The sequence below is a fragment of the Gossypium arboreum genome, unplaced genomic scaffold (assembly GCF_025698485.1).
Source record: "Gossypium arboreum isolate Shixiya-1 unplaced genomic scaffold, ASM2569848v2 Contig00211, whole genome shotgun sequence".
Lineage (NCBI taxonomy): Eukaryota > Viridiplantae > Streptophyta > Magnoliopsida > Malvales > Malvaceae > Gossypium > Gossypium arboreum.
The window spans coordinates 66,895-87,004 of record NW_026440328.1 but is presented as its reverse complement, the minus strand read 5'-3'; the positions used below and the strand labels follow the sequence as shown (position 1 = coordinate 87,004).

General features: G+C 36.9%; 1 long non-coding RNA gene across 1 annotated transcript; it reads left to right on the top strand.

The window, feature by feature from the left end:
• The first annotated feature begins 792 nt into the window (after positions 1-792).
• On the top strand, positions 793-19,509 carry LOC128288412 (uncharacterized). The gene is made up of 3 exons (XR_008278743.1): positions 793-938; positions 1,858-1,899; positions 19,485-19,509. It is a non-coding gene; the product is annotated as an uncharacterized LOC128288412 (long non-coding RNA).
• Positions 19,510-20,110: the final 601 nt, after the last annotated feature.

The following is a 20,110-nucleotide window of genomic DNA, read 5'->3' as shown; positions in this document are numbered from 1 at the left end:
ACCACTAGTACGAAATAAACATTAAGGCTTGCCATGCTGTGCGAATCGATGTTACTAGTTAAAATTGGTTCAGAAAATTAATTTCGAATGAGATTTGTAGGGAAAAAACTGGCATTTATAGGAAGTGTTATAACCGCATTAGACTAGAATACGTTACAACAAAAGAAAACATTCAATATTTCTATTTAATTATAACATTCAAAATTTCAGTTTAATTAGCATTAATTTTTATTACTACAAATCTAAATATTAATTCAAAGACACACATTTATACTTCCCTTTATAATTCTTAAATGGCATTAAACGAATCACTTAAATAAGGTTCAATAAAGATGATTATTGTAACGCCCCAATTTTCGGGAATTCTGTGAATGTTGGCATAGGTTTAATTATGTTAGTGGGCCTCTAGAAAGCCCAAACTTAAGATAGAACCCGACAATTTCAGTTAATTTTTGTTCCATAAGAAAAAGGGGGTGAAATTATGAAATAGGACCTATGTGAAAATGTTTGAAAATGCTATAGGCTAAATTGAAGTGGCCAAATAAATAGGAGTGCAAAATAGGAGGATTTGCATGACAAACCTCCCATTTTACATGAAGTGGCCAGCCATCATGTTGTTGTAGACAAAATGTACACTTGATATCCATAATTTATGGTATAAATTGATACAAATTGATAATAGGTTAGGCAAATGTTCAATGATAATAGGTTAGGTAAATGTTCCATGATAATGGGTTCGGTAAATGTTTCATGATAAGAATTTCATGTCTTTTGTATTAAAGAATTAAATGGATGAAATATAAAGTTTTATTAAAAGAAAAAGGGGTGAAAAGAACAAAGTTTTGTCCATCTTTGTTCATCATAGCTGAAAGTTAGAGAAGAGAAAGGAGAGGAGAAAGCTCTTGAGTATTTGGTCATTAGGAGGAGGAAAATTGAAGGTAAGTTCTTGGTACGTTGCTTCTATTTTGAGGTTCATGAGTTCTTCTTGATTCTACCTTAACTCTTGAAGTATATTTTGATTTTTAGTTGTGTTGTAAGCATTTAGTCATGAATTAAAATGAAGGAAATGGTTGTTGTTTCATGTTCTTTTGATGAAAAATGGAAGATAGGTGAAGTTGAGCCAAACAAATGAGCATGCATGTGCCTTAGATCCTAAAGGAAAAAAAAACGGCTAACATGTTGTGCTTTAAAATGATGAAATGGAGATTACACTTAAGTAAAATCATAGATATGTGATGATTGATTGGTGATATACATGTTTAAATAACAAGCATGCAAGTTAGGTGTGAAAGAGTGAATTTGGTAATAAATCTGTTTGGGACAGCAGAAGTAACTTGACTTTGGAAAATCACCATAAATTGTAGGAGATGAGTTAGAAGCTGCATAAATTATGTAATTAAAGCTTAATGAGTCTTGTTTCAAATGGAATAAACAAGAACATATTTTGAATTCTGTACAATGAGAAATTTTATTCGTAATGCAGAGTGGTCAGATTAGTCAAATAGTGAAACAGGGGAAAATTTAAGAAAAATCTGGTATTGATTGGCCAAACCAAAAATTCTGAAAATTTTATGGATATAAGATATATGAGTCTATTTTCAGGGAAAATTAACAGCACTTGATTTGGAGTTTCGTAGCTCCAGTTATAAATGATTTAGTGACTGTTGTTCAGGAAGACAGCTTGCAGTGAAATTATGATTATGTGGCAAACATTGACAAAAATTTGTTAATGAGTTGCTTATTGATTTCTTATAAGCTTACTATGATCTGTAGGTGTGGTTGGCTGAATATTGTAAGGGGTTAATACATAGTTCGTATTTGAATAGTTAGATTAACATGTTAGTGTTCCAATTGTAGGTGGTTCGTGTGTGGATCTCGTCAGCATATCGTCGCAAACAGGTGTGTAACTGACACCCTCTCATAGACTAGATTGGCAAAAGCCGAAAAGCTGAAATGTCGAAAAGTCAGTATTTTGGTAATTTTCGAGTGTGCGAATGCTCGTAAGATAGTTGGGTTTGTATATTTTGTAATCTAAAGTAATAAACTGCAGTACGCGCGATTTCGTACATTTTGATAATTTGGGCTTAATGGGCCAAAGATCGGGTTAAATGGCCAATCGGCCCAATTCGTAAGTATGCTGATAAGTGCTCTGATAGTACGTAAATAGTTAGGATATGCATGAAAACCCTGAAAGTAGCTAAATTACTATAATACCCCTATGTATGGAAAATTACCGTTATACCCCTAGGTGCAAAATTACCGTTATACCCGTAGGGTTAATTTTGACTGAAAAGCATAGCGATCTGATTCTGTATCATGTAGGCCATGATTATATATCTGTTGCATGAGGACATGGGTTATATTATGGAGGAAGCGTTCTGGTGGCTATGCCACAAATATCTGATCTGGTGGCTCTGCCACATATATCTGCTCGTGGCTCGCCACGATTATCTAGATCCGGTGACTCTGTCACATTATACTCCGCAGCCATGCTGCAAATTCTGTGGTATGTAGCGGTTGGGTGGGTTGAGTTGTCTCCCCACACGGTGTAAGGTTGGTACGGGGGTGTATACGGTTGGATATGGTTGGGTTTTTGCATAAACATGTAATATCTGTTCTGTTCTGTTATGGGCCTATGGGCTTTATTTTGAATTCTTTTCTGGGCTAAGGCCAACTTATTCTATTTCTGTGGTTTAAGCTGATATAGGCTATGGTTGGGTTAATTTACACACTGAGTTTCCCCAAACTCACCCCTTTTATTTTCATCCACGCAGGTAATCCCCAACCATAGTGGGCTTGGAGCTGTAAGGGAATTCGGAGTGGCAACCTGTTCTGAAAGTTTGATTTTCTTCTGGTGAACTGAACATCCTTTTAATTACGTTTGAAGTTTTGGGTTTTTAAATGTAATAAGGCCGCTTAATTATTTTTGATGGTTTTAATATGTATTAGGTAATACTTATTTTAACTGTTGAAATTGGATAGCTTTAGGGCACGTTTTCATAAACAACAGTTGATTTCAAAATAACACAACAAGAAGCAAGCTTCCGCAATGAAAGTATTTTCCAAAATTAATCACTTTTCCTAAAAATGACTTAATCAAATCGGTTTCCTAGAAATATCCATGACGTTAAGGTGTGGCAATGGCGATATGCATGTCTAGGATTGGATCCGAAGGGAGCTTGGTACTTAAGCAGTCCGATGGACTCACCACCTCTTTTCCTGTTTCCTACCTGGTGCAAAGCTTCCATTCACTTTAACCTATAATGAAGTTATCTTTTAAAACACTAAGTAAGATTTTCTTGATCAACAAAATAAAATGTTTTGAATGCTTCGATGTGGCATGTCGGATCCAGTCATAACGTCTGGGCCGGGTTTGGGGTGTTACATTTAGTGGTATCAGAGCCTAGGTTGCAACAACTCGGCTGTGGAATGGGTTTACAAAAACAAAGATTTTCAAAAACGAAAATTTTATAAAGATTGCGAAAAACTCGGTTTTCAAAATTTAGATCTTTTGATGGTGGCACTCGAATCTCCTGCTCAAGTCTGTAAGTATTCTGAATTTTTCTGAATATTTTTCTGAATTATCTGTCTGTACTGAAACCCTACTAGGACACTCTAGATAGGATGATACTGAAACCATAGGAAAATCTGATAAGAGATTGAAACTGTAGCTAGACTTCGATTCTGCGAAAACAAACTTTGAATTACTGTTTGATTCATAAAACATCTATAATAATCACTGGAACACTAAGTTAATGCATAAAATTCGTAAACAGATAATATGATATGAGTACAAGAGCTACTCGTGGAAGAGGCCGTGGACGTGGCCGAGGAAGGGCTCGAGCGGTATCTTCGTCTTTGGAACATATGCCAGCGGCAGATGCACAGGTACCATTGACAACGGAAGTGGAGTCTCATGATCGTGGTCTTTGGGGATGACGCCTGTCAGCAGCAATGCTTCGTTCGGAAAGGGTTGCCGGAGAAGTTCGAACAGCGGAATTCCGAGATCAATTTCGAACGACTCGGGCCAACGGAGCGAGATCTTTAGGGGTGTGTCAGTATCGCCTCGAATGTGGCGTAATATTGGTTGGAGGCCACGAACGAATTATGGATGACTTGGATTGCTCGTGGAGCGAAGTGAAGGGAGCCGTGATCGTTGCTACGGACGAGGCTTACTAGTGGTGGCTCATCGTGAGAGAAGGAACCCCACCGATAGGGTAACTTGGGAACTGCTTAAGATGGCCTTTAAAGGGAAGTATGTTGGGGCGAGTTTTGTGGACGCAGAAAGGAATTCTTGAATCGATGCAAGGAGGTAAAAGCAGCTTTGAGTCTGAGGTCGAAGCTTCGAGTCTCGAGCCAGATACCGTGGGCATAGTCGCTACTGAATATGAACGGCGTGTGCGTTCGAGGATGGTCTTAGAGATGATCTTAAGGTGTTGATTGCTCAGCAGAGGGAGCGGGACTTTGCGGTTTTGGTGGAGAAGGCTAAGATAGCTGAAGAGGTAAAGTGTGCTGAAAAACAGAATCGGGAGAAGGATCAGAACCGTTTCTGGAGGGATTCAGGACCCTCGGATGGTGCAAATAGGATTATTAAGAGAGCAAGAGTGGAGGAACCAGTTCGAGCAGTGCCGATGAATGTCGTCAGACCATCAATATGTGGAGACTGTGGTAAGGTACATTTGGGCGAGTATAGGAAATGCTCTGGTGCTTGTTTCCGATGTGGATCTATGGAGCATAGAGTACGGACCGCCTCGAAAGTCGATCAGTTCAAGTTCTTTGACAGTATTGTTCAACCCGTAAGGGGTAGACCCCAACCACTGAGAGGACGTGGACAAGGTAGGGGTGGAAATGGAAATGGTCGAGGTCGGGGGGCACCTGGCAGGGGTGTCGAAAATGCTGAAGCTCGACAGCCAGCTTTGGTGTATGCAGCTCGTCATCGAGAGGAGGGCGACACATCTGACGTCATAACTGGTACGTTCTTGGTTTTTGGTATGCCATATACTGCTTTGGTGGATATTGGATCTACTCATTCCTATGTTGCATGTGCCATATCTGGATTGTCGGGTGTGCACTCTGAGAAGATGGTGAGTGGGGTATCTGTGTTAAGTCATTTAGGTCATTCGGTTAGGGTAGACAAACTATATAGAGATGTACCCTTAGAAACTCAAGGCAAGGTTTTCCCTGGAGATCTGATGGAGTTACCATTCAAAGAGTTTGACCTCATTCTGGGAATGGACTGGCTTGTTAAGCATAAGGCGACTTTGGATTGTGCTGCAAAACGAATGGTGTTAAAGACCACGGAGGGTGAGGAGGTTATGATGATAGGCGAACGAAGGGATTATTTGTCCAATGTGGTGTCAGCATTAAGAGTCGAAAAGTGGATTCGGAAAGGTTATGAGACCTATTTGGCATTTGTAAGTCAGTCGGAAGGGGAGGGATTGTCAGCGGATAAGGTTAGGACCGTAAAGGAGTTTCAAGATGTTTTTCCGGAGGAGCTTCCAGGATTTCCTCTGAACTGATAAGTTGAGTTTGGAATAGATTTGTTGCCTGGAACGGCGCCTGTGTCCATCGCACCGTATAGGATGGCACCGAAGGAGTTAGAGGAGTTCAAGGCTCAAATTCAAGAGTTGTTGGATAGGGGCTTCATTAGGCCAAGCGTGTCTCCTTGGGGAGCACCGGTGCTATTTGTGAAGAAAAAGGACTGGACAATGCGCATGTGCATCGATTACCGCCAGTTGAACAAACTGACGATAAAGAACAAATACCCTCTGCCAAGGATTGATGATTTATTTGACCAACTTAGAGGAGCTTCGGTATTTTCCAAGATTGACCTTCGATCTGGATACCATCAGTTAAGGGTAAAAGTAGTGGATATTCATAAGACAGCATTCAGGACTCGATATGGTTATTACGAGTTCCTGGTTATGTCGTTTGGGTTGACGAACGCACCTGCCGCTTTCATAGATCTGATGAATCAAGTGTTCCAACCTTACTTGGACCGATTTGTGGTAGTTTTCATCGATGATATTCTAGTATACTCGGAAACCGAGGAGAAACATGAAGAGCATCTACGTATTATGCTGCACGTACTGAGAGAGAAGGAATTGTATGCAAAGTTTAGTAAGTGTGAATTTTGGTTGCGAGAAGTGGCCTTTCTAGGTCATGTGGTTTCTGCGGAAGGAATTAGAGTGGATCCTCGAAAAGTTGAGGCAGTTCTGGGATGGAAGCCACCAAAATCAGTATCGGAAATTTGGAGTTTTCTGGGTTTGGCAAGCTATTACCGAAGGTTCGTAGAAGGATTTTCTCTGATTGCTGCACCATTGACGAAACTGTTAAGGAAAGGGGTGGCATTTCTCGACCGAGAGTCAAGAAAAACTTTTGACCATTTGAAAAAGGTATTGACCAAGCACCGGTGTTGATTCAACCGAGTCTGGAAGGACTTCACTGTGTACAGCGATGCGTCACATGTGGGGTTAGGATGTGTACTGATGCAAGAGTTTAAGGTGGTCGCTTATGCTTCACGACGACTTAAGTCTCATGAAGCGAACTACCCTACATACGACTTAGAGCTAGCGATGATCTTCGCATTGAAAATCTGGAGACATTACTTATATGGAGAAAAGTGTATCATATACATAGACCATAAGAGCCTAAAGTATCTGTTAACTCGGAAGGAGTTAAACCTTGAAACGAAGATGGGTAGAGTTGCTTAAGGATTACGACATCGTTCGATTGAGTACCACTCGTAAGGCTAACGTGGTGGTGATGCATTGAGTCGAAGGGTTGTTTCGATTTGAGAGTCTTGTTTGCACGCTTGAGTCTGCTTTGATGATGGAAGTCTGTTAGCGAATTGCAAGTGAGGCCTATTTAGACCGAAAGATTAAAGAAAAACAGTTGAAGGATAACTCGTTGGTTCTTCGGTTTGACAAGTTGAGAAGGGTGAGAATGAGGATTTTGGACTGAATCTTGAAGGAGTTTTATGCTTCGAGGAAGAATTTGTATTCGAAGGATTACGACTTGAGACGATCAATATTGAAAGAAGCTCATGGAGGACTTTGTGCCATGCATCCTGGAGGGAATAAGTTGTATCACGACTTGCGAGAACTGTCTTGGTGGCACAGGCTTAAACGAAAGTAATGGAGTTCGTGGGAAATGTATGACATGCCAACAAGTGAAAGCTGAACATCAATTTCATTCGGATTATCATAACCGGTGAAAATTCCATTGTGGAAGTGGAAGAGAGTCACTTTGGACTTTGTGAGTGGGCTACCTTTGACACCCACCAAGAAAGATTCTGTGTGAGTAGTGGTGGATAGGTTAACAAAATCTGCCCATTTCATACCGTTCAGATCTTGATTACTCCCCAAAAGTTGGCTAGGTTGTATGTGGCGAGATAGTACGACTACATGGAGTGCCAGGTGTCGATTATTTCGGCCGAGACCCTAGGTTTACATCTCGATTCGGAAGAAGTTGCAGGAGGCATTGGGTACACGTTTGATTTCAATCTTGCGCTTTCACCCACGTAAAGATGGACAATCGGAGAGGTTATTGATTTTGGAGGATATGTTAAGGGTTGTATCATCGATTTTAGTGGGAGTTGGGAGGACTACTTGCCATTGGCGGAGTTTGCATACAATAGCGACTACCAAGCAAGTATTCAGATGGCTCCATATGAGGCACTTTATGGGCGGAGATGTCGTGACGCCTACGTGTTGGACGAGTTGGGTGAACGACAAGTGCTTGGACCGGAGATGGTGGCGAGATCTCGAAAGTAAGGTTAAGTTTATAAGAGATCGATTAAATGAGGCATCCGATGATGAAGTCGATGCGGACCTAAAGCGCAAAGAGATAGAGTTCACGGTTGGGGATATGGTTTTCTTAAAGCTTTCACCTTGGAAGAAGATCTTGAGATTCGGCAAGAAAGGCAAATTGAGTCCGCGGTTTATAGGGCCTTATCGAGTTCTTAAGCGGGTAGGGCGATGAGCGTATCGCTTAGAATTACCACCGAGTTAGACAGAATCCATGACGTTTTCATGTGTCTATGTTAAGACGATATCGATCGGATCCCTCACATGTTGTGCCAAGGAGGAGATTGAAGTAAGGACTGATTTGACCTTTGAGGAAGAACCCATACAAATTTTAGATCGAGAGGTTAAAGTTCTAAGAAGGAAGTCGGTTCCGTTGGTAAAAGTACTGTGGCGTAATCATGGAAGGGAAGAAGCTACTTGGGAATCAGAAGAGACTATGCGTCAACAATACCCTCAACTATTTGGATCAGGTCAATTTCGAGGCCGAAATTTCTTTAAGGGGGTAGAGTTGTAACGCCCCAATTTTCGGGAATTCTGTGAATGTTGGGATAGGTTTAATTATGTTAGTGGGCCTCTAGAAAGCCCAAACTTAAGATAGAACCCGACAATTTTAGTTAATTTTTGTTCCATAAGAAAAAGGGGGTGAAATTATGAAATAGGACCTATGTGAAAATGTTTGAAAATGCTATAGGCTAAATTGAAGTGGCCAAATAAATAGGAGTGCAAAATAGGAGGATTTGCATGACAAACCTCCCATTTTACATGAAGTGGCCAGCCATCATGTTGTTGTAGACAAAATGTACACTTGATATCCATAATTTATGGTACAAATTGATACAAATTGATAATAGGTTAGGTAAATGTTCAATGATAATAGGTTAGGTAAATGTTCCATGATAATGGGTTAGGTAAATGTTTCATGATAAGAATTTCATGTCTTTTGTATTAAAGAATTAAATGGATGAAATATAAAGTTTTATTAAAAGAAAAAGGGGTGAAAAGAACAAAGTTTTGTTCATCTTTGTTCATCATAGCTGAAAGTTAGAGAAGAGAAAGGAGAGGAGAAAGCTCTTGAGTATTTGGTCATTAGGAGGAGGAAAATTGAAGGTAAGTTCTTGGTACCTTGCTTCTATTTTGAGGTTCATGAGTTCTTCTTGATTCTACCTTAACTCTTGAAGGATATTTTGATTTGTAGTTGTGTTGTGAGCATTTAGTCATGAATAAATGAAGGAAATGGTTGCTGTTTCATGTTCTTTTGATGAAAAATGGAAGATAGGTGAAGTTGAGCCAAACAAATGAGCATGCATGTGCCTTAGATGCTAAAGGAAAAAAAAATCAGCTAACATGTTGTGCTTTAAAATGATGAAATGGAGATTATACTTAAGTAAAATCATAGATATGTGATGATTGATTGGTGATATACATGTTTAAATAACAAGCATGCAAGTTAGGTGTGAAAGAGTGAATTTGGTAATAAATCTGCTTGGGACAGCAGAAGTAACGTGACTTTGGAAAATCACCATAAATTGTAGGAGATGAGTTAGAAGCTGCATAAATTATGTAATTAAAGCGTAATGAGTCTAGTTTCAAATGGAATAAACAAGAACATATTTTGAATTCTGTACAATGAGAAATTTGATTTGTAATTAAGAGTGGTCAGATTAGTCAAACAGTGAAACAGGAGAAACTTTACGAAAAATCTCGTATTGATTGGCCAAACCAAAAATTCTGAAAATTTTATGGATATAAGATATATGAGTCTATTTTCAGGGAAAATTAACAGAACTTGATTTTCAGTTTCGTAGCTCCAGTTATAAATGATTTAGTGACTGTTGCTCAGGAAGACAGCTTGCAGTGAAATTATGATTATGTGGCAAACATTGACAAAAATTTGTTAATGAGTTGCTTATTGATTTCTTATAAGCTTACTATGATCTGTAGGTGTGGTTGGCCAAATACTGTAAGGGGTTAATACATAGTTCGTATTTGACTAGTTAGATTAACATGTTAGTAATCCAATTGTAGGCGGTTCGTGTGTGGATCTCACAAGATATCGTGCAAAAACAATGTGTAATCGACACCGTCTCATAGACTAGATTGGCAAAAGCCGAAAAGCTGAAATGCCGAAAAGTCGGTATTTTGGGAATTTACGAGTCTGCGAATGCTCGTAAGATAGTTGGGTTTGTATATTAGGTAATCTAAAGTAATAAACTGCAGTACGCGCGATTTCGTACATTTTGATAATTTGGGCTTAATGGGCCAAAGATCGGGTTCATGGGCCAACGGGCCCAATTCGGTAAGTATGCTGGGTAAGTGCTTTGATAGTACATAAATAGTTAGGATATGCATGAAAACCCTGAAAGTAGCTAAATTACTATAATACCCTTATGTATGGAAAATTACTGTTATACCCCTACGTGCAAAAATTACCATTATACCCGTAGGGTTAATTTTGACTGAAAAGCATAGCGATCTGATTCTGTGTGATGTATGCCATTATTATATATCTGTTACATGGGGACATGGGTTATATTATGGAGGAAGCGTTCTGGTGGCTATGCCACAAATATCTGATCTGGTGGCTCTGCCACATATATTTGTTTTGGTGGCTCGCCACGATTATTCAGATCCGTGACTCTGTCACATTATTCTGCTCGCACCATGCTGCAAATTCGTGGTATGTAGCGGTTGGGTGGGTCGAGTTGTCTCCCCACACGTGTAAGGTTGGTACGGGGTGTATACGGTTGGATATGGTTGGGTTTCTGCATAAACATGTAATATTTGTTCTGTTCATTATGGGCCTATGGGCTTTATTTTGAATTGCTCAGGCTAAGGCCAACTTATTCTATTTATGTGGTTTAAGCTGATATAGGCTATGGTTGGGTTAATTTACACATCGAGTTTCCCAAACTCACCCCTTTTATTTTTATCCACGCAGGTAATACCCAACCATAGTGGGCTTGGAGTCGTGAGGGAATTCTTGAGTGGCCAATTGCTCGAAAGTTTGATTTTCTTCCGGTGAACTCAACATCCTTTTATTTACGTTTGAAGTTTTGGGTTTTTAAATGTAATAAGGCCGCTTAATTATTTTTGATGGTTTTAATATGTATTAGGTAATACTTATTTTAACTGTTGAAATTGGATAGCTTTAGGGCACGTTTTCAAAAACAACAGTTGATTTCAAAATAACACGACAACAAGCAAAGCTTCCGCAATGAAAGTATTTTCAAAATTAATCACTTTTCCTAAAAATGACTTAATCAAATCGGTTTCCTAGAAATATCCATGACGTTAAGGTGTGGCAATGGCGGTATGCATGTCTAGGATTGGATCCGAAGGAGCTTACTATAGCGGTCCGATGGACTCACCACCTCTTTTCCTGGTTTCCTACCTGGGGCACAGCTTCCATTCACTTTAACCTATAATGAAGTTATCTTTTAAAACACTAAGTTTTTCTTGATCAACAAAATAAAATGTTTTGAATGCTTCGATGTGGCATGTCGGATCCGGTCATAACGTCTGGGCTGGGTTTGGGGTGTTACAATTATGTCGTACATGTATTTTCCTGCGTTGAAACTAGGATTGAACTATTACGTCCACTCCAAACAAACACCTAGACGGTATTATGGAGAAAAAAACATATGGAAAAAGCAATATGGGATATAGTACACTTGCATGACAGGCACACATATTTGTTATGCGTGCCATCCTATTTTTCTAATTTTTTGAAGTTGTGTATGCACATGTTATGTTGATGGTTAAAAATTCACGTGCATCTCAAAATTGAATGAGCTATACCAGATTCCCCTAACAGTGATATGTATGTGCCACAATGTAGAAATAATTATGCAAAGCGTAAATTCTTATAACCTTGTTGTTGTTAAAAAGTTTTTATCATACTTATCATATTTGTAAAATGGAAAATGGCAACTAAATGATTGAAATTCAAAATTAATTCATCAACAATATTTTACGTTCTGATATTAAGTCGAATTATGTCTTTATCATGGGACTCCAATTCGGTTATTGCCTTCTTCGTTCTACGTTAAATTTTTAGGTGTAAGCATTCCGGCCCAATTTTACTGAAATATGAATAAAAGCTTTTAGGGGAATAAGTAACAGAGCTTGGAAAATGAAAAATTCTATTCGAGAGTGAAATTGGAAACAATAAATGACTTTTCATTTTATAACTCTCGTAGGTATTTCCCAAATAATGAAAAGGATTTATTTTTATAGAAATTGATCCTTTTTAGTAGGGAAAATGTGGGGTGTACGTCGCCGACATATTTGGAGTTTCATTCTCGATCTTGATAAAAATAAGTAATTTAAAGGAAGAAGAATAAGGAAATCAAGTTAAGACTTTCAATCGTTACATCATTTTTGACGTAGATTTCGAGATTGCCTCTCCTCTACAGAAACGAAAGTGGCCATAACTATTAGATTAGTATCGAAGGAGCGAAAATGGAAAATGAAACAAATGAGTCCATAGGCAAGGAACTATTACAAATTACAGTGCACGTACTTTGGAGGATATTTCGTGGCACGATATGTGTCTTTTCAAAACTTCAAGAAGTCAAGGCATTTTTCCATCAAAGCCAATGTGAATTTAAATTGTATAAAGGCTTTCAACGAATCGTGGTTGTTTCAATTTCACACCACGCTAGAACATTCCAAATCCACATTATTGACAAGAACTTAATGTTTATAATAATGATATTTGGGTCAATTTAAACAATGTGAAACAATACGTAGTGCTTGATTTGAGATGGTTCTCGTGTTCCGGTGCTATAAAATTAAAAATAATGGCAGGTATAAAATCATTGTGTATTAAGTAATGGCTTCTATAGAACCATTTAATTTCCGTACAACTAAATATAATTTAAGTAGGCTTTAAATTTAATGACACATTTTAATGAAGCTTTAAACGAGATCAAAATAAAGACAAAAGAACAATTTTGGCCCTTTACGTGCAGTAACCGCTTTTAGCTTTAGCAATCCTATATACTTAAGCAAACGGAGATGGTGAATCGATCAATGCAAGGCAATTATTCCATGTCTGAATGCTCTTAGCTATAATTGTCATTGGGTTTAGGTCTTTGAATAGAGGATTTTCAAGAGTCCTCTTTACTAGTGCTTTGAGTGGCAAACTTTTCCCAACACAACAAGTTCGCCGCAACACTTGTTAGAAATACTCTCAGATTGAAAATACTCGTGAAAGCTTCTAGAACACGAGGCAAGCCCATTTTAGTTTCACAATTATTTTCCTTAATAATCTGGTCATTCTCCTTCGTAGCCATTATTGCCCACAAGTTAAAAATAAAACCACTAGTACGAAATAAGCATTAAGGCTTGCCATGTTTGTCGCGAATCGATGTTACAAGTTAAACTTGGTTCAGAAAATTAATTTCGAACGAGATTTGCAGGGGAAAAAACTGGCATTTATAGGAAGTGTTATAACCGCATTAGACTAGAATACGTTACAATAAAAGAAAACATTCAATATTTCTATTTAATTATAACTTTCAAAATTTCAGTTTAATTAGCATTAATTGTTATTACTACAAATCTAAAAATTAATTCAAAGACACACATTTATACTTCCCTTTAAAATTCTTAAATGGCATTAAACGGATCACTTAAATAAGGTTCAATAAAGATGATTATGTCGTACATGTATTTTCTTGCTTTGAAACAAGGATTGAACTATTACGTCCACTCCAAACGAACTCCTAGACGGTAATATGGAGAAAAAACATATGGAAAAAGCAATATGGGATATAGTACACTTGCATGATAGGCACACATATTTGTTATGCGTGCCATCCTATTTTTCTATGGTTAAAAATTCACGTGCATCTAAAAATTGAATGAGCTATACCAGATTCCCCTAACAGTGATATGTATGTGCCACAATGTAGAAATAATTATGCAAAGCGTAAAATCTTATAACCTTGTTGTTGTTAAAAAGTTTTTATCACACTTATCATATTTGTAAAATGGAAAATGGCAACTAAATGATTGACATTCAAAATTAATTCATCAACAATATTTTACGTTCTGATATTTAGTCAAATTATGTCTTTATCATGGGACTCCAATTCGGTTATTGCCTTCTTCGTTGTACGTTAAAGTTTTAGATGTAAGCGCTCTGGCCCAATTTTACTGAAATATGAATAAAAGCTTTTAGGGGAATAAGTAACAGAGCTTGGAAAATGAAAAATTCTATTAGAGAGTGAAATTGGAAACAACAAATGACTTTTCATTTTTATAACACTTGTACGTATTTCCCAAATAATGAAAAGGATTTAGTTTTATATAAATTGATCCTTTTTAGTAGGGAAAATGTGGGCGACGTCACGTATACATATTTGGAGTTTCATTCTCGATCTTGATAAAAAAAAGTAATTTAAAGGAAGAAGAATAAGGAAATCAAATTAAGACTTTGAATTGTTACATCATTTTTGACGTGGATTTCTAGATTACCTCTCCTCTACGGAAACGAAAGTGGCCATAACTATTAGATTAGTATCGAAGGAGCGAAAATGGAAAATAAAACAAATGAGTCCATAGGCAAGGAACTATTACAAATTACAGTGCACGTCCTTTGGAGGATATTTCGTGGCACGATATGTGTCTTTTCAAAACTTTAAGAAGTCAAGGCATTTTTCCATCAAAGCCAATGTGAACTTAAATTGTATAAAGGCTTTCAACGAATCGTGGTTGTTTCAATTTCACACCACGCTAGAACATTACAATTCCACATTGTTGAAATGAACTTAATGTTTATAATAATGGTATTTGTGTCAATTTAAACAATTTGAAATAATATGTAGTGCTCGATTTGAGGTGGTTCTCGTGTTCCGGTGCTATAAAATTAAAAATAATGGCATGTATAAAATCATTGTGTATTAAGTAATGGCTTCTATAGAACCATTTAATTTCCGTACAACTAAATATAATTTAAGTAGGCTTTAAATTTAATGACACATTTTAATGAAGCTTTCGGAACAATATAAAAAATAAAGACAAAAGAACAATTTTGGCCCTTTACGTCTGGTAACTGTTTTTTAGCTTTAGCAATCCTATATCCTTAAGCAGACGGAGATGGTGAATCGATCAATGCAAGGCAATTATTCCATGTCTGAATGCTCTTAGCTATAATTGTCGCTGGGTTTAGGTCTTTGAATAGAGGATTTTCAATAGTCCTCTTTACTAATGTTGAGTGGCAAACCCATTTTAGTTTCACAATTATTTTCCTTAATAATCTGGTCGTTCTCTTTCGTAGCCATTACTGCCCCAAAAGTTAAAAATAAAAACACTAGTACGATATAAACATTAAGGCTTGCCATGCTGTGCGAATCTGATGTTACAAGTTAAACTTGGTTCGTAAAATTAATTTCGAACGAGATTTGCAGGGGAAAAAACTGGCATTTATAGGAAGTGTTATAACCGCATTAGACTAGAATACGTTACAATAAAAGAAAACATTCAATATTTCTATTTAATTATAACTTTCAATATTTCAGTTTAATTAGCATTAATTTTTATTACTACAAATCTAAAAATTAATTCAAAGACACACATTTATACTTCCCTTTAAAATTCTTAAATGGCATTAAACGGATCACTTAAATAAGGTTCAATAAAGATGATTATGTCGTACATGTATTTTCTTGCTTTGAAACAAGGATTGAACTATTACGTCCACTCCAAACGAACTCCTAGACGGTAATATGGAGAAAAAACATATGGAAAAAGCAATATGGGATATAGTACACTTGCATGATAGGCACACATATTTGTTATGCGTGCCATCCTATTTTTCTAATTTTTTGAAGTTGTGTATGCACATGTTATGTTGATGGTTAAAAATTCATGTGCATCTCAAAATTGAATGAGCTATACTAGATTCCCCTAACAGTGATATGTATGTGCCACAATGTAGAAATAATTATGCAAAGCGTAAAATCTTATAACCTTGTTGTTGTTAAAAAGTTTTTATAGCACTTATCATATTTGTAAAATGGAAAATGGCAACTAAATGATTGACATTCAAAATTAATTCATCAACAATATTTCACGTTCTGATATTAAGTCGAATTATGTCTTTATCATGGGACTCCAATTCGGCTATTTTCTTCATCGTTCCACGTTAAATTTTTAGGTGTAAGTGTTCTGGCCCAATTTTACTGAAATATGAATAAAAGCTTTTAGGGGAATAAGTAACTGAGCTTGGAAAATGAAAAATTCTATTAGAGAGTGAAATTGGAAACAACAAATGACTTTTCATTTTTATAACACTTGTACGTATTTCCCAAATAATGAAAAGGATTTAGTTTTTATATAAATTGATCCTTTTTTAGTAGGGAAAATGTGGGGCGTACGTCGCCAACATATTTGGAGTTTCATTCTCGATCTTGATAAAAACAAGTAATTTAAAGGATGAAGAATAAGGAAATCAAGTTAAGACTTTGAATCGTTACATCATTTTTGACGTAGATTTCGAGATTGCCTCTCCTCTACGGAAACAAAAGTTGCCATAACTATTAGATTAGTATCGAAGGAGCGAAAATGGAAAATGAAACAAATGAGTCCATAGGCAAGGAACTATTACAAATTACGATTACGCCCTTTGGAGGATATTTCGTGGCACGATATGTGTCTTTTCAAAACTTCAAGAAGTCAAGGCATTTTTCCATCAAAGCCAATGTGAACTTAAATTGTATAAAGGCTTTCAACGAATCGTGGTTGTTTCAATTTCACACCACGCTAGAACATTCCAATTCCACATTATTGACATGAACTTAATGTTTATAATAATGATATTTGTGTCAATTTAAACAATGTGAAACAATATGTAGTGCTCGATTTGAGATGGTTCCCGTGTTTCGGTGCTATAAAATTAAAAATAATGGCATGTATAAAATCATTGTGTATTAAGTAATGGATTCTATAGATACATTTAATTTCTGTACAACTAAATATAATTTAAGTAGGCTTTAAATTTAATGACACATTTTAATGAAGCTTTCAGAACAATATCAAAAATAAAGACAAAAGAACAATTTTGGCCCTTTACGTCTGGTAACCGTTTTTTAGCTTTAGCAATCCTATGTCCTTGTAACGCCCTAATTTTTAGGAATTCTGTGAATGTTGGCATAGGTTTAATTATGTTTGTGGGCCTCTAGAAGGCCCAAGCTTAAGATAGAACCCTGTAATTTTAGTAATTTTTGTTCCATAAGAAAAAGGGAGTGAAATTATGAAATAGGACTTATGTGAAAATGTTTGAAAATGCTATAGGCTAAATTGAGGTGGCCAAATAAATAGGAGTGCAAAATTGGAGGATTTGCATGACAAACCTCCCATTTTACATGAAGTGGCTAGCCATCATGTTGTTGTAGACAATATGAGTACTTGATATCCATAATTTATGGTACAAATTGATACAAATTGATAATGGGTTAGGTAAATGTTCCATGATAATGGATTAGGTAAATATTCCATGATAATGGGTTAGGTAAATGTTTCATGATAATGGTTTAGGTAAATGTTTCATGATAAGAAATTCATGTCTTTTGTATTAAAGAATTAAATGGATGAAATATGAAGTTTTATTAAAAGAAAAAGGGGTGAAAAGAACAAAGTTTTGTCCATCTTTGTTCATCCTAGCCTAAAGTTAGAGAAGAGAAAGGAGAGGAGAAAGCTCTTAAATGTTCGGTCACTTTGGGAAGAAAATTGAAGGTAAGTTCATGGTAGTTTGTTTCTATCTTGATGTTCATGAGTTCTTCTTGATTCTATCTTAACTCTTGAAGCATATTTTGATTTTTAGTTGTGTTGTGAGCATTTAGTCATGAATTAAAATGAAGGAAATGGTTGTTGTTTCATGTTCTTTTGATGAAAAATGGAAGATAGGTGAAGTTGAGCCAAACAAATGAGCATGCATGTGCCTTAGATGCTAAAGGGAAAAATCGGCTAACATGTTGTGCTTTAAAATGATGAAATGGAGATTATGCTTAAGTAAAAATCATAGATATGTGATGATTGATTGGTGATATACATGTTTAAATAACATGCATGCAAGATAGGTGTATGAAAGAGTGATTTGGTAATAAATCTGCTTGGGACAGCAGCAGTAACGTGACTTTGGAAAATCACCATAAATTGTGGGAGAAGAATTAGAAGCTTAATAAATTATGTAATTAAAGCTTAATGAGTCTAGTTTCAAATGAAATAAACTAGAACATATTTTGAATTCTGTACAATGAGAAATTTGATTCGTAATGAAGAGTGGTCAGATTAGTCAAACAGTGAAACATGGGAAACTTTGAGAAAAATCTGGTATTGATTGGCTAAACCAAAAATTCTGAAAATTTTGTGGATAGAAGATATATGAGTCTATTTTCAGGGAAAATTAACGGAACTTGATTTGGAGTTTCGTAGCTCCAGTTATAAATAATTTAGTGACTGTTGCTCAGGAAGACAGCTTGCAGTGAAATTATGATTATGTGGTAAACATTGACAAAAATTTGTTAATGAGTTGCTTATTGATTTCTTATAAGCTACTATGATCTGTAGGTGTGGTTGACCGAATATTGTAAGGGGTTAATACGTAGTTTGTATTTGAATAGTTAGATTAACGTGTTAGTAATCCAATTGTAGGCGGTTCGTGTGGATCTCACAAGATATCGTCGCAAATAGGTGTGTAACTAACACCCTCATTCTTAGTCCGGATCGGCAAAAGTCGAAAAGTCAAATGCCGAAAACGGTATTTTTAGATTTGCGAAAAAGCGAATGCTCATGAGGTAAATCGATTAATGTTTTTGGTAAGCTGCAAAATTTGACCGCAAAGTGCATGATTTCGTGCCTCGATATTTTTGGGCTTAATGGGCCAAAATTGGAATGATGGGCCAACAGCCCAATTCGATAAGAACCCCAGACGTGAAAAGTAGGAATATGCATGAAAAACCCTAAAATAGATAAATTACTGAAATACCTTTAAAAGTGGAAAATTTACGCTTTACCCCTAGTAGATAAATTACCAAATACCCCTAGGGTTAAATTGACCTAAATGCATGTTTGATCGTTGTTATTTATGCATGCCATGTTGTTATTATCGATGCATGGACCGGGATATTGACGGAGGAAGTACTGAAAGTGGCTTGTCCACGCATCGGAGGCTTTGCCTCAATTTATCGTTAATCGAGCAAAGAAGGTCAAGCTCGTGAGTGTTGGGTGGGTGGGTTGAGCTATTCCCCACATGGAGTGTATGGTGGTAGGGTGGAGTGTAGTGGTTGGTGGGTTGAGTAGTCTCCCAAATGGGCTTGCATATGTTATTGATGTTGCATGTATTTTGAAATGGGCCTATGGCCTATATCGTTATCTCAATAAGGGCTAAGGCCCGCTTTATTGTAATCAAAAGGGCTCGCCCAAGACCACTATTACCCAAATGGGCTTGCATATGTTATTGATGTTGCATGTATTTTGAAATGGGCCTATGGGCCATATCGTTATCTCAATAAGGGCTAAGGCCCGCTTTATTATAATCAAAAGGGCTCGCCTAGTACCACCATACTGAATGGGTTTAGGCCCAATGGGCTTGAGCCGACTTGGACTTTGAATGGGGTTTCCTTACACACCGAGTTTCCCAAACTCACCCCTTTATTTTCATCCACGAAGGAAATCCCCAACCATAGTGGGCTTGAGTCGTGAGGGAATTCTGAGTGGCCACCGCTCAAAGTTTGATTTTCTTCCGTGAATCTGGACATCCTTTTAATTACGTTTGAGGTTTTGGGTTTTAAATGTAATAAGGCCGCTTATTTATTTTTGATGGTTTTAATATGTATTACTAAGGTAGGTAATACTTATTTTAATCTGAATTTGGATAGCTTTAGGCGCGTTTTCAAAAACAACAGCTTGATTTCAAAATAACACGATAATAAGCAAAGCTTCCGCAATGAAAGTATTTTCCAAAATTAATCACTTTTCCTAAAAATGACTTAATCAAATCGGGTTCCTAGAAATATCCATGACGTTAAGGTGTGGCAATGGCGGTATGCATGTCTAGGATTGGATCCGAAGGGAGCTTGGTACTTAAGCAGTCCGATGGACTCACCACCTCTTTTCCGGTTTCCTACCTGGTGCACAGCTTCCATTCACTTTAACCCTTAATGAATTAATCTTTTGAACATCAAGTACGATTTTCTAGACTTAGAATGAAAATTTTTTTTTAACGTTTTTGATGTGGAATGCCGGATCCGGCCATAACTTCTGGGCCGGGTTTGGGGTGCTACAGTCCTTAAGTA